Source organism: Salvelinus namaycush, chromosome 26 (assembly GCF_016432855.1).
Source record: "Salvelinus namaycush isolate Seneca chromosome 26, SaNama_1.0, whole genome shotgun sequence".
Lineage (NCBI taxonomy): Eukaryota > Metazoa > Chordata > Actinopteri > Salmoniformes > Salmonidae > Salvelinus > Salvelinus namaycush.
Window position 1 is genome coordinate 19,574,142 of NC_052332.1, and position 13,895 is coordinate 19,588,036.

Here is a 13,895-nt window from a genome sequence, read left to right on the forward strand (position 1 = left end):
CACAAGAACTGTTCATCGGAAGCTTCATGAAATGGGTTTCCATGGCCGAGCAGCCGCACACAAGCCTAAGATCACCATGCGCAACGCCAAGCATCGGCTGGAGTGGTGTAAAGCACGATGCCATTGGACTCTGGAGCAGTGGAAACACGTTCTCTGGAGTGATGAATCACGCTTCACCATCTGGCAGTCCGACAGAAGACATAGGGTTGGCGGATGCAAGGAGAACGCCACCTGCCCCAATGCATAGTGCCAACTTTAAAGTTTGGTGGAGGAGGAATAATAGTCTGGGGCTGTTTTTCATGGTTCGGGCTAGGCCCCTTAGTTCTAGTGAAGGGAAATCTTAACACTACAGCATACAATGACATTCTAGACGATTCTGTGCTTCCAACTTTGTGGCTACAGTTTAGGGAAGACCCTTTCCTGTTTCAGCATGACAATGCCCTCGTGCACAAAACGAGGTCCATATAGAAATGTTTTTTTAGAGATCGGTGTGGAAGAACTTGACTGGCCAGCACAGAGCCCTGACCTCAACACCATTGAACACCTTTTGGATGAATTGAAATGCCGACTGCAAGCCAGGCCTAGTCGCCCAACATCAGTGCCTGACCTCACTAATGCTCTTGTGGCTGAATGGAAGCATGTCCCCACAGCAATGTTCCAACATCTAGTGGAAAGCTTTCCCAGTGGAGTGGAGGCTGGTATAGTAGCGAAGGGGGGACAATCTCTATATTAATGCCCATGATTTTAGAATGAGATGTTCAATGAGCAGGTAGTGTACCAGCCCAAGGCTTGTTTGAGCCTATATAAACACAGGTAGAGGAGCCACAGCACCACAATAACCCCCTCCAACCACGCCTGAAATGACTTTTGTCTCTCCAGCGTATGCTGCCTGTTTGCTGTAATTGAACAGAACAACAACGTACAGTGAGGAGCCGAGCGGGACTGTAAAGGGTCCGTTTGAGATGCGCCCTGACCCTGACGGGGCATAACAGCGCTCCCATCCACCTCATTAGGCCTTAAACAGTCCAAAGCCCAAGGTGTAATGAGAGCAACAGCGCAACCAGCAGCCCCCTAGCTCCGACCTCAGGTAGCATTTATGAGCAGATCACTCAATGTGATGAGGAACAATAGCAATAAAGTTGATGGGGAACAGCAATACAGGTTCACTGGACTAATGGTCCGAGCAATGGAATGAAACATTAGCACTTCTTTCTATAGGAGACAGGCTTGTTGAAAGCAGTTACATGCCAATTATTCAAGGGACTGCGGAAAGGGTTCTGTGATTGGAGCAAGTAATCCAACACCCTACGAAGGCAATCAGGACATGCAGGATTTCTACTGCGATGACTTTTTGACTGCAGATTAGGCCGTCTGCACAGTATAACAAGCAACTTGTTATTATACAACAAGCCATTTCTATGTCATTCATTTGTCCTGACGTCTTTGTATTCCAATTTCCCCGCCTTGATTATTTATTGACCAAGACGAGAATGGGAATTGAGCAGGGCCAGTGGGTTCACTCAGTGATGTGAAAAGGGCGAATGATGCCACTTGTTCACTTTCTTCCATGCCCTCCTCCAAATGATGCCTGCTTATTTTATCCCTCCCTTCCTCTGTCCCAATTCCCTCCATCTCTCCCTCCCTGCGTGCCAGCCTGTGTGCCCCCTGTAGTGACGTGTTTCTCCTACTGATGGGTGTTCATTAGAGCAGGGCTCTCAGCGGGCCTGACTACGCAGGGAACACAGTGTGATCATCACAGGTAATAAGGCTCCAGCAGTGCCAGGGTGTCGTTCACCAGGCAGCGGCCGCTTCGTGTCACGCCTGTGTCTCCAAGATGGTGAGAGGAAAAGGAGAAGTAGAGAGGACGCAGCAGTGTCCCCCATCAACCATCTACGGGCATGAATACTGTCTCCTTATTAATAAACCCAGTCCACAGAGAGATAGAGGGGGATGAATCACTGTCTAATTACCTCTTCCTCTGCCTGCTCTTCCCTCCATCCACCCCTCCGGCTCTCTGCCTCCGCTGTATTTTGTTACATTTTGTTCCTTCGCCCATGCTCTGTCCCTCCTTGGACACCCTGTCACCATTTACCCCATCAGGTAAACAGAGTGTGCTAGCATAAGATAATAGATGCATGAGGGTGTTAAAGCACATTTTACGTGGAAGAATACACATTACAATCATTAGCAAATGGTGAGACACTGGTGTGTATTGAGGCAGAATGGGGAGAACTCCTCAATACAAAAACACTGGAGGGTGTACCTGAGATGGCCGCCAACCGGGAAGACATTTGAACCTGGGAAGAATGTCAGCACAGTCAGCGGGGAAACACTGGGCAGGACATGATACCTTCTCTGCCAACCAGTCAGTCAGTGGGGTACAGGGAGATAGGGGGCAGAGCATGGGTTAGAGTGCTGTCTCTGTGCCTATGGGGCTTCCCCGTCTCTCAACACCTAACACTGTACGGAGTTACTGAAATAGCACCTCACACAGGCAGTATTGAATGAGAGCGGATGTTAATGAAGCAGGTTGGCATTTATTGGGATGCCTCATGTACTGGAGGCAGCTCTGCAATGTTGTCACTAGCTGGCACAAAGTCATTAAATCTGATTTTAAACCTAATCCTAACCGCACTGCTAACCTTATGCCTAATCCTTACCTTAATTTAAAACCAAAAAGCATTTTTAAAAATGTATTCATTTTTACGATATATAGCCAATTTTAACTTTGCAGCTGGTCCATCTAGTGGAAATCACTCAGCTCGGCCTCCAGGACAAGATTCATCCAAATAAACGTGAACCTGGGTCAATTAAGTTAAACATCCCATATCAGTTGGAATGTAGCTAGCCTAGCACATGTAGGGCCTAGGCTTTGCCTTTTATGTTGGTTATCCCACCACCACCACCACAGACCTTGGTCAAATGGTTAATTAATTCTAACGGACCAAGAGACAGGGCTGAGATATCTTTAAAGAGATGGTGGGAGGCTATGTGAAATGACGATTCCAGCATCCATTATTACTGTGTTATACCTTGGTTTTGCACTGTCTCTATTCTTTTGATGCCTCCAGGTAAGTTAGTATGTGCAGGTAAGGTGATTTCTACCTTCATTCTGTATGTGAATAGATTCTCAGAGCAATTGGGCCTTTCAAGCACAATGCCTTCACCCTCCTCCCTTTTTGGTGTGGAGAACTAGGCAGCGTATCGATTTTTCTAGCCAGTTAAAGTCTGTGGACTGTCCCGCTGTTGTTCCTCTGTTCCATTTTCTTCCGCGTTTCCTCTGACTAAATCTGCGTGCCTGGTGAGTGAAATTAGCTGGCCGTGCGGATGCTGTGCCACTGGGTTCCTGCTGATAGCCGCCTACCGCCGCACCGCTGTAAAGCCAGAGACAACGACCAGCATGCTTCCTTCCCAACAGATTAAAAAAACACAAATATGAATTGTTATTATTATTATATCTCCCTCTCTCTGCTTCGCCCTGACATCCAACTGCCTTCTTCCCATTGGTTGTCAATAGAGAAGCCAAGAGCCTGTAAATCTGTCTGTTTATATACATCACATCAAGTGCAAATATGAATGCTCAATTTCCTAGCAGTGGGCCATCCTCTAATGCATTTATCCTCTGCAAATAGCAATGTCACGCTAACTCTGGGGAGAGGCGTCCGCTGAAATGTTATGAATAACTTTATCAAATTACACATTGAAAGCAAGAGGGGAATACTAAGGCTAGCGCCAGTGCTTCCCAGCCCATACAAGTGAGCCGAGTTAAGAAAACGAGCCAGTCGTCATGCGTGGAAATAAATGGAGCCGTTTAGAAATGCTCCAGGGCATTCAGTATCCTGTGTTGTTTTCCCTGAGGACTCAGCTGAAATCTGAGGTATGAAATAATAGTCAAGGAAACACTGGAATTATCATTATATCATTCAACAAAAGATGAACATTTTTAACACTTTTCTGTGAATTTAACCTCATTGAAGTGAAAAGGTGCTGTATGTGCAGAAGAAAATATGCCTCAGACTTTTTGTTCTTGGCTGTGTTAAATCTCTGGCTAGCCGTAATCAAATGCATAACTGTTAACTTTGATAAATCCTACTTTCAATCATAGTGAATGGAAACCAAGTGTGTCGCTTGCCACAGCCAAAGCTTAGGCACAGTAGAGATTTTTCAGTTTACAAATGGAAGGGAGAGAACCACGCTAAGTTGTTCTGTTTCACTGAAACAGGTCCCTGAAAGAGATTTCTCTACACACTAATTAAATTATAAATTCAATATATTTTATCCATATGCCAAATGTCAAGCTGTTTCTGAGTTATTCCTGAGTATGTGCAGAATCAGTTGGTTTTGGCCGGATATCCAGAGTGAAGCATGCTGGGATAGATGCAGCACAGCTGCGTCTCTGACTGGAGATTGATAAAAAGATTATAGACCTCCTGGTCATGACCTCCAACAAAAGTCATGCAGGTCAAATACATATTCTCTACCTTTATATGACATACAGTCACTGTAGCCTACAACAAGTATTGTCGAATCATTCTTCTTTCACATCAAGAATACATATTTGGATTCATGTACCTAACAAAATAATATCCACAGTATGACAAAAAGAGACTCTAATTCAATCTCTCTCTCTCTCTCTCGTCTGAAGAAGAGGACCAAAGCACAGCGTGGTACGTGTTCATGATTATTTATTCAAACTGAACACTGAAACAAAATAACAAAGTGGAACAAAACGAAACCCAAACAGTTCTGTCAGGTGCAGACACAAAACAGAAAACAACTACCCACAAAACACAGGTGGGAAAAGGCTACCTAAGTATGGTTCTCAATCAGAGACAACGATAGACAGCTGCCTCTGATTGAGAACCACACCCGGCCAAACACACAGAAATAGAAAACATAGAACACAAAACATAGAATGCCCCTACCCCAACTCACGCCCTGACCAAACCAAAATAGAGACATAAAAAGGATCTCTAAGATCAGGGCGTGACACTCTCTCTCTCTCTCTCGCTCTCTTGGTCTCTCGCTCTCTCAATAATGTTATTGATGAGAGCTCCTGGAAAGCTGGTTACCATGGTTTGATTGAATAGTGGCCAAGGACAAGTAATAAAACCATTTGAATGTGCCACGATTCCGACTTGAGTTAAGCGTGCATAAATGGAATGTAATTCCCTTTTTATACACTTTTCTCACTGCATTCTGAGCTAGAACTTTAGTGTGAGAATAGCATGCTATTCACCCGCTATTCATTTTGGGTGGTGATAAAATAAATGAAGGCGTGGCTACAGATACTCCGTATTCTGACCTTGACTTAATTCCCTAAATATTCCATCCCCTTTATGCGCGAGGAAACGTTTACCTAGCGTTTCTAAGTAGAAAAAGCATCTACTTTAATTTTCAGATAGAAATAACACCATTCTCCATGCCCTGTAATTCACAGATTGATACGAGCTATTGATAAGAGCCAGGTAAATGAGTAATCCGTTTGGATGAGGGGATTGTAAATATAAATGACTTGTTTTAGATCTATTTTACCAAATGTGAAACCGGTTATATGGCTGTAAACTGAAGCAAATAAAATAAAATAAAATGTTATTGGTCACATACACATGGTTAGCAGATGTTAATGCGAGTGTAGCGAAATGTTTGTGCTTCTAGTTCCGACCGTGCAGTAATATCTAACAAGTAATCTAACAATTTCACAACAACTACCTTATACACACAAGTGTAAGGAAATGATTAAGAATATGTACATATAAATATATGGATGAGTGATGGCCGAACGGCATTGGCAAGATGCAGTAGATGGTATAGAGTACAGTATATACATATGAGATGAGTAATGTAGGGTATGTAAACATTATATAAAGTGGCATTGTTTAAGTGACTAGTGATACATTTATTACATCCAATTATTAAAGTGGCTAGAGATTGAGTCTGTTGGCAGCAGCCACTCAATGTTAGTGATGGCTATTTAACAGTCTGATGGCCTTGAGATAGAAGCTGTTTTTCAGTCTCTCAGTCCCAGCTTTGATTCACCTGTACTGACCTCGCCTTCTGGATGATATCGGGGTGAACAGGCAGTGGCTCGGGTGGTTGTTGTCCTAGATAATCTTTTTGGCCTTCCTGTGACATCGGGTGCTGTAGGTGTCCTGGAGGGCAGGTAGTTTTCCCCCAGTGATGCGTTGTGCAGACCTCACTACCCTCTGGAGAGCCTTACGGTTGTGGGCGGAGCAGTTGCCGTACCAGGCGGTGATACAGCCCGACAGGATACTCTCGATTGTGCATCTGTAAAAGTTTGTGAGTGTTTTTGGTGACAAGACAAATTTATTCAGCCTCCTCCTGCATATCAACATATCAACTTTCCCAGAGTAAAGTTTATGAAATGCTGTGCCATTATGCAGAATTTAAATTGTACGTACTTTTAACTTGCAGGGATGGGTACTCTCGAATGTCTAAATTATAGGTTACCCCGACTTTCTCTGTCTCCTATTTCTATCATGTTCATTATTAGCCAGTATCATATGGACCGTCAGCAGGCCTAATAACAACACATATTGAACTGCCAATTTACTGTTAGTTCCCTTCAGTTGGTATAGCCTACATTATTATTCCATGTAATTACATTGTTAAGTTTACCTTTATTTGCTTCCTCTGTAAACGCCGTAACTCCTGTGTGGTTGTTGCTGAGGATCATTAGTAACAGATGATAATATAACAAAAACATACATCCAGGCTAATTAAATCATTATGGAGCAGAGCACAGACCAAGCTATATCAGTTTGAACCTGACGCATGGCACAATACTTGGCTGTGTCATCGCACAGTTCCATGGTTAGTACAGGCAATAGACGAGGGTACAGCCTACTATTGTACCCTATTATAATTCTATGTACACTAATCTTCCAACATTACCATGGGTTAAAGAACTGAATGTGGTCATTTACTGAATGAATCAAACCACCTTTTTGTTCCTTTCGTGTTTAAAGGCTCTCCAAACCAGTTTATTATGATTCATAAATACTTTCCTCAACCTAAGTAATCTACAAGATCAGAGTATTTTTAAATCTACCAATTGGTGCTAAAACAGAGACGAATATGCATATATTTACATACATTTCTTTCATTGATCCCAAATATTCTGAATCCGTTCTCTCAAGTCTGTTGACAAAATTTTAACCAGAAGGTGCACCGTATTCTTTTTGAGTGATGGCTTAAGATAATGGATTAAGATGTGATGGCTTAAGATAATGGATTAAGATGTGATGGCTTAAGATAATGGATTAAGATGTGATGGCTTAAGATAATGGATTAAGATGTGATAGCTTAAGATAATGGATTAAGATGTGATGGCTTAAGATAATGGATTAAGATGTGATGGCTTAAGATAAATGCACTAAAAACCCTATTGAATGAAACCTCCACAGGAAAATCTGTTGGCCAGCAAGTGGGAGGGTTTTTAGCAGTTGAATTAAATGTATTCGGAGCGCGCAAGTTAGCTACACCTGCAGAGCGCGTTATGTGGCTGAATAAGCTAAATCTGAATACCAAATACTGAGACATGCGTAAGAAAGGCGGTCCTAAATCAGAATCGGCCCCCTGAAGCATGTTTGATTTACTCTGACTTCTGGTCCATTATGTTCCACTACTCTTCGAGCAGTGTATTACCAGTAATCAAAGTGAGGTCTTCATTTCTGCAGCATGATAATACAGTGTATTACCAGTAATCAAAGTGAGGTCTTCATTTCTGCAGCATGATAATACAGTGTATTACCAGTAATCAAAGTGAGGTTTTCATTTCTGCAGCGTGATAATACAGTGTATTACCAGTAATCAAAGTGAGGTCTTCATTTCTGCAATTTGATAATACAGTGTATTACCAGTAATCAAAGTGAGGTAGTCATTTCTGCAGCATGCTATACAGTGGGCATATTGTCTCACAATGCATGCATCTACATATGGCCTTGGTACGTCAGTACACAGGAGATGGAAAGCAGCTAGATGAGCCAGATGAGCTGACAAGCACGTTTCAACCTAACAAGTCAATGAATAAGAAAGTGAACTGGCTGTTTTTAGCTGTTAGATTGTATACAGATGTAGGATCTTAATTTGAGCCAGTCTGCTACAGCAGGAAAATAATCCTGCAGAAAAAGGAAATGTGAATTATTATGTGGATTAGAATACATTGTTGTAGGGGGTGATACATTTTTCAAAGTGGAAATTACAAACTTCAGAAGCCTTTTTAAACCTCAAATACACTACAACTTTTACATTTGCTGAATTGCAAGAAAGTTCTTCTGCAACAGGGTGACCAAATTAATATCCTACACCTGTACGTGATGCTGATTTAGTTCAAGTGCATCTCTGTGTTCTGACCTCCATGGTTCAACCGTCGTCGGAAATGTCATCATAAACCAAACAGTTAAAGCTGCACACGGGAAAAGAGACTGTCATTCATCCAAAGTCCTTCTCATCCATTGTTTAAAAGTCGGATGTGATTGTGTCCTCATTGAAATTCATGAGGTGCCTGTGTGCATGAGAATGCTTTATTGCCACTCGGGGTGAAATGACTCTGTGATGAGGGTGTGTAGCCTGTAGTCGTGTTCCTGGAGTAATTTGCCTGAGTGTTATTTCAATGGGATGGAATAGCCTGTTCTCTCCCAATATGATGCTGCACCACTGCGGTGAGACACATCCCACACAGAATTATGATGAGTTGGCCATTTAACACCCATCATTTCACAGTGCTCAGGCAAGCGCAGCACCGCAGAAGGTGGGAAGATTGGCCAAACTATGCCTGTTTCCTTCCACCCCGCTAACTCATGTGGTAAAGTATCTTGTGCCTGTGTGCTTGTTTTAGCTGTAGTTCTGGTGAAATCAACAGTGACATTTATGCTAATTTAGAGGATTAAATCCAAAGGGTATTCTCAAGGTTAATTATATGATTTGAAACCAATAAATACAGTGAAATCAATTGGTTTCTTTTAAATGGACCAATAATTCATGATCCTATGCCCCCTCTCTACTCTGACACACCACCCTGTTCCATTAAGAGAGAGAGAGAGAGAGAGAGAGAGAGAGAGAGAGAGAGAGAGAGAGAGAGAGAGAGAGAGAGAGAGAGAGAGAGAGAGAGAGAGAGAGAGAGAGAGAGAGAGAGAGAGAGAGAGAGAGAGAGAGAGAGAGAGAGAGAGAGAGAGAGAGAGCAGCATATCTATGCGATGGCAGCATAATTGAGGCGCAAGGATTTTTAATCAATTAGAAATGGAGGGCTAATTAAAGGCAGCAGTGTGTTTACTGATTCAGAGCCACCGGCTAGGAGAAGAGCAGAGGGGGGAATGTAGCCGCACGCAGGTAGCCGGCAGGGCCCAACACAACCTGCCATGTGTCGGATTCTATTCACCACTACAGTACAGCCGCGTCATTGTCTGAGAGGAAAGGAGAGCCCAGCTGACCCACTGTAGCTATAGGGCTGAGACTGACTGGTAATGTCCAAAAGTGTCCACATGGTGTCTGTTACAGTTTTGAGGAAGTCGTATAGGCCTATTATCAAGTGGTGTTAATGAAAGAAAAATGTCAGCAATAAAGTGCTGACCCGATGAAAGCTAGTCAAGAACGTTGTTATGATATGTAAATGAATGTATTTGCCACATACACAATAAAGGCCATTTTCCTGACAACCTCGAAAAGTGAAGGTAATTTCATTACCCGCACCCAAACTGCATGCTTGACTGGTCCAGGGAAGAAAAAATCAATAGACACCATTACCATGGTTTTCAGTTAAGATGTCATGGATATGCCTGGTGTGTGTGCGTGTGTGCGTGTGTGCGTGTGCGTTCTCGTGCAAGTGCAAACAAACCTCATTTGCCACTGACTAATGAAGATTTAAGAACCTCCTGTTTGTCTTTTAGCAGAGGGTTGTCAGGGGTTGATTACATATTAAAATCAGTATGAGAGCTGAGTTGAGATGAGTTGAGCTGCAGCGTCTTGTGTTTCATCCTGTCACTGTGTCGAGGCTCAGGCTGAGGAATGGCACCTCACCTGACCTCGTGACCTCCCAGGTTAACCAGTGGGAGGAGGAGGAGAGCTGAAGGAGTCAGACGAGTCACTGGACTGAATCGTGCCCCTGCAGCCAGACTTTTCCATCTGCTATATGCAGTCTGCTGTCTGCTTCATAATTAAAATGAATTACGGATTATTAAGGGCAGGCCGGCCTTTTCTCTGAACACATACACACATTGTCCTATCACACGTGTCTTAACCATGCCCCGAAACCTCTTTCAGTTAGGACATGTAAATCAACATTAGGCCTTCCCTCTTTTATTACACAGATTATTTCCATCTGGAATACATAGAGCTGCTATTGTTTTGACATTGCTGTCCTATTTGGGATTTCATCCCATTCTCACTGGGCCAATAGGCTTATCTAGCTCCTGCTAAGGGGCCTCAGATTTGGCTTTCATTTCGCAACAAGGGCACTTTGCATCTCTCATTTCAGGAACACCAGGAGGCAGCTTTTCCCACTCCTCCTGGTGCTGAGAGCCATCGTGTCCCACTGTGATCTATAGATCAGCACAAACCGCCCTGATGGACTGCATAACCAATGGTAAAACCTGGCTAAATCTACAGTACTATCTGGGTCTCTCTCTGCACAGAGCAGCCTCTCCGATCAAATAATAAATACTTGCCAATGCCCCACTGTCCGGTTGAGTTTTGCTAATGAAAAACTTGACTGTATGTGTTCGGTAAAGGTGTACAATGACCAAGGCTGGGAGGTTTGGGGGGTTTTCAGTAGTGCTGTATCTGTTCCTCGGGTAATTAAGTTATGTCAAATGTGTCACTGTGCCATTGAAGCAAATAAATTAGCTTATGTTTACAGTGTGTGTGGTGTTATGGCAGGTTCCACTCAGCCTGAATGAAGATCTCTACATCTCTGATATTTGTTAGTGGTGTTAATATCTTGAAGGCATCTCCTCATTATGGAAGACTCTGCAATTACACACTCTAATGCACAGGTGTATACAAACAACAGTTACTGGATATGAGGTATGGTTTAAGCATAGATACAGTTGAAGTCGGAAGTTTACATACATGTAGGTTGGAATCATTAAAACTAGTTTTTTCAACCACTCCACAAATTTCTTGTTAACGAACTATAGTTTTGGCAAGTCGGTAAGGACATCTAATTTGTGCATGACACAAGTAATTTTTCCAACAATTGTTTACAGACAGATTATTTCACTTATAATTCACTGTATCACAATTCAAGAAGGTCAGAAGTTTACATACACTAAGTTGACTGTGCCTTTAAACAGCTTGGAAAATTCCAGAAAAGGATGTCATGGCTTTAGAAGCTTCTGATAGGCTAATTGACATCATTTGAGTCAATTGGAGGTGTACCTGTTTGAAGGCCTACCTTCAAACTCAGTGCCTCTTTGCTTGACATCATGGGGAAAGTCAAAAGAAATCAGCCAAGACCTCAGAAAAAAAATTGTAGACCTCCACAAGTCTGATTCATCCTTGGGAGAAATTTCCAAACGCCTGAAGGTACCACGTTCATCTGTACAAACAATAGTACGCACGTAGAAACATCATGGGACCACGCAGCCGTCACATTGCTCAGGAAGGAGACTCGTTCTGTCTCCTAGATATGAACGTGCTTTGGTGCGAAAAGTGCAAATCAATCCCAGAACAACAGCAAAGGACCTTGTGAAGATGCTGGAGGAAACCGGAACAAAAGTATCTATATCCACAGTAAAACAAGTCCTATATCAACATAACCTGAAAGGCCGCTCAGCAAGGAAGAAGCCATTGCTCCAAAACCGCCATAAAAAAAACAGACTACGGTTTGCAACTGCACATGGGGACAAAGATCGTACTTTTTGGAGAAATCTGATGAAACAAAAATAGAACTGTTTAGCCATAATGACCATCGTTACGTTTAGAGGAAAAAGGGGGATGTTTACAAGACGAAGAACACCATCCCAACCGTGAAGCATGGGGGTGGCAGCATCATGTTGTGGGGGTGCTTTGCTGCAAGAGGGACTGGTGCACTTCACAAAATAGATGGCGTCATGAGGAAGGAAAATTATGTGAATATATTGAAGCAACATCTCAAGACATCAGTCAGGAAGTTACAAGATCAGAGTATTTTTGTCCATTTGGGTCTTCCAAATGGACAATGACCCCAAGCATACTTCCAAAGTTGTGGCAAAATGGCTTAAGGACAACAAAGTCAAGGTATTGGAGTGGCCATCACAAAGCCCTGACCGCAGTCCCATAGAAAATTGGTGGGCAGTACTGAAAAAGCGTGCACGAGCAAGGAGGCCTACAAACCTGACTCAGTTACACCAGCTCTGTCAGGAGGAATGGGCCAAAATTCACCCAACTTATTGTGGGAAGCTTGTGGAAGTCTACCTGAAACATTTGACCCAAGTTAAACAATTTAAAGCCAATGCTACCAAATACTAATTGAGTGTATGTAAACTTCTGACCCACTGGGAATGTGGTGAAAGAAATAAAAACTGAAATAAATCATTCTCTCTACTATTATTCTGACATTTCACATTCTTAAAGTAAAGTGGTGATCCTAACTGACCAAAGACAGGGAATTTTTACTAGGATTAAATGTCAGGAATTGTGAAAAACTGAGTTTAAATGTATTTGGCTAAGGTGTATGTAAACTTCCGACTTCAACTGTATCCATGAATCTACGAATCAAGACCTCTAAAATTCCCTCAAACCAAACTATATAAGGCCAGTTAAATAACCCACATTAGCTATATGGTATAAATTCAAGAATCCATGTTCTTTGCCTGTGGGTCTCTCGTCTCCATTGTCTGTTCCTCAGGATTCAAGGCTGCTGACATCATCAACCCTCTAGTCTAAATCAATACAAGAAGTTATTTGAGGTTCACATACACCTGCAGTGAAGGATAAACTCAAGACACATCCCACAATGGAGAGAGGAAGAACAGCCTGGTCTCATAGACTAGACGTAACATAGTACATGTAAATCCGGAACGCTCAAATTAGTATGATATGTTACGTTTGGTATGGTTACATAAGACAGACAATTACTTAAAGCGAAAATGAAAGTAGGGTGGTTGGTCAAGGTAAATGGGTAGGGGTATAATACAAATGTCTACCAACCCAAAGGTTGCGAGATCAAATCTCATCCCAGACAACTTTATCATTTTATCTAATTAGCAACTTTTCAACTACTTACTACTTTTTAGCTACTTCACAACTACTTAGCATGCTAGCTAACCCTAACCTTAACCCTTTTAGCTAACCCTTCCCCTAACCTTAAGCTTTTTAGCAAACCCTTCCCTAACTCTAACCCTTTAACCTAACTCCTAAACTTAACCCTAACCTCTAGCCTAGATAACATTAGCCAGATAGCTAACGTTAGCCACCTAGCTAGAATTTATAACATATAATACATATTGCAAATTCACAACATACACTATGTTTTACAAATTCGTAACATATTGTACGTTTTGCAAATTCGTAACACATAATATGAATTGTAATTCGTAACATCATATGAAATGGGTGATGGGACATTATAAATGAATACATACCATACGAAACGTAACATATTATACTGAATGGAGTGTCTCGGATTAAAGTACAGAGTAATACAAAATGCTCTGAGGAGGGAGAGAGAGAAATTGAGAAAATGAGAGAGAGAGAGACAATGCCAGAGAGCTAACCAGTGTGACTTCTCTCCAGACAACAAAAGCCTTTTTTTAAACAGCTTGTACATTCTGGCCGTGGAGAAGCCTACAGAAACTGATGAACCAGAGGAAAGTATCTTCTAACCCAGGGGTGCAGGAAAACACACACAATTGGTAGCCTCTGCGTGTGAAAAACAGAAACCAAAACAAACGCTC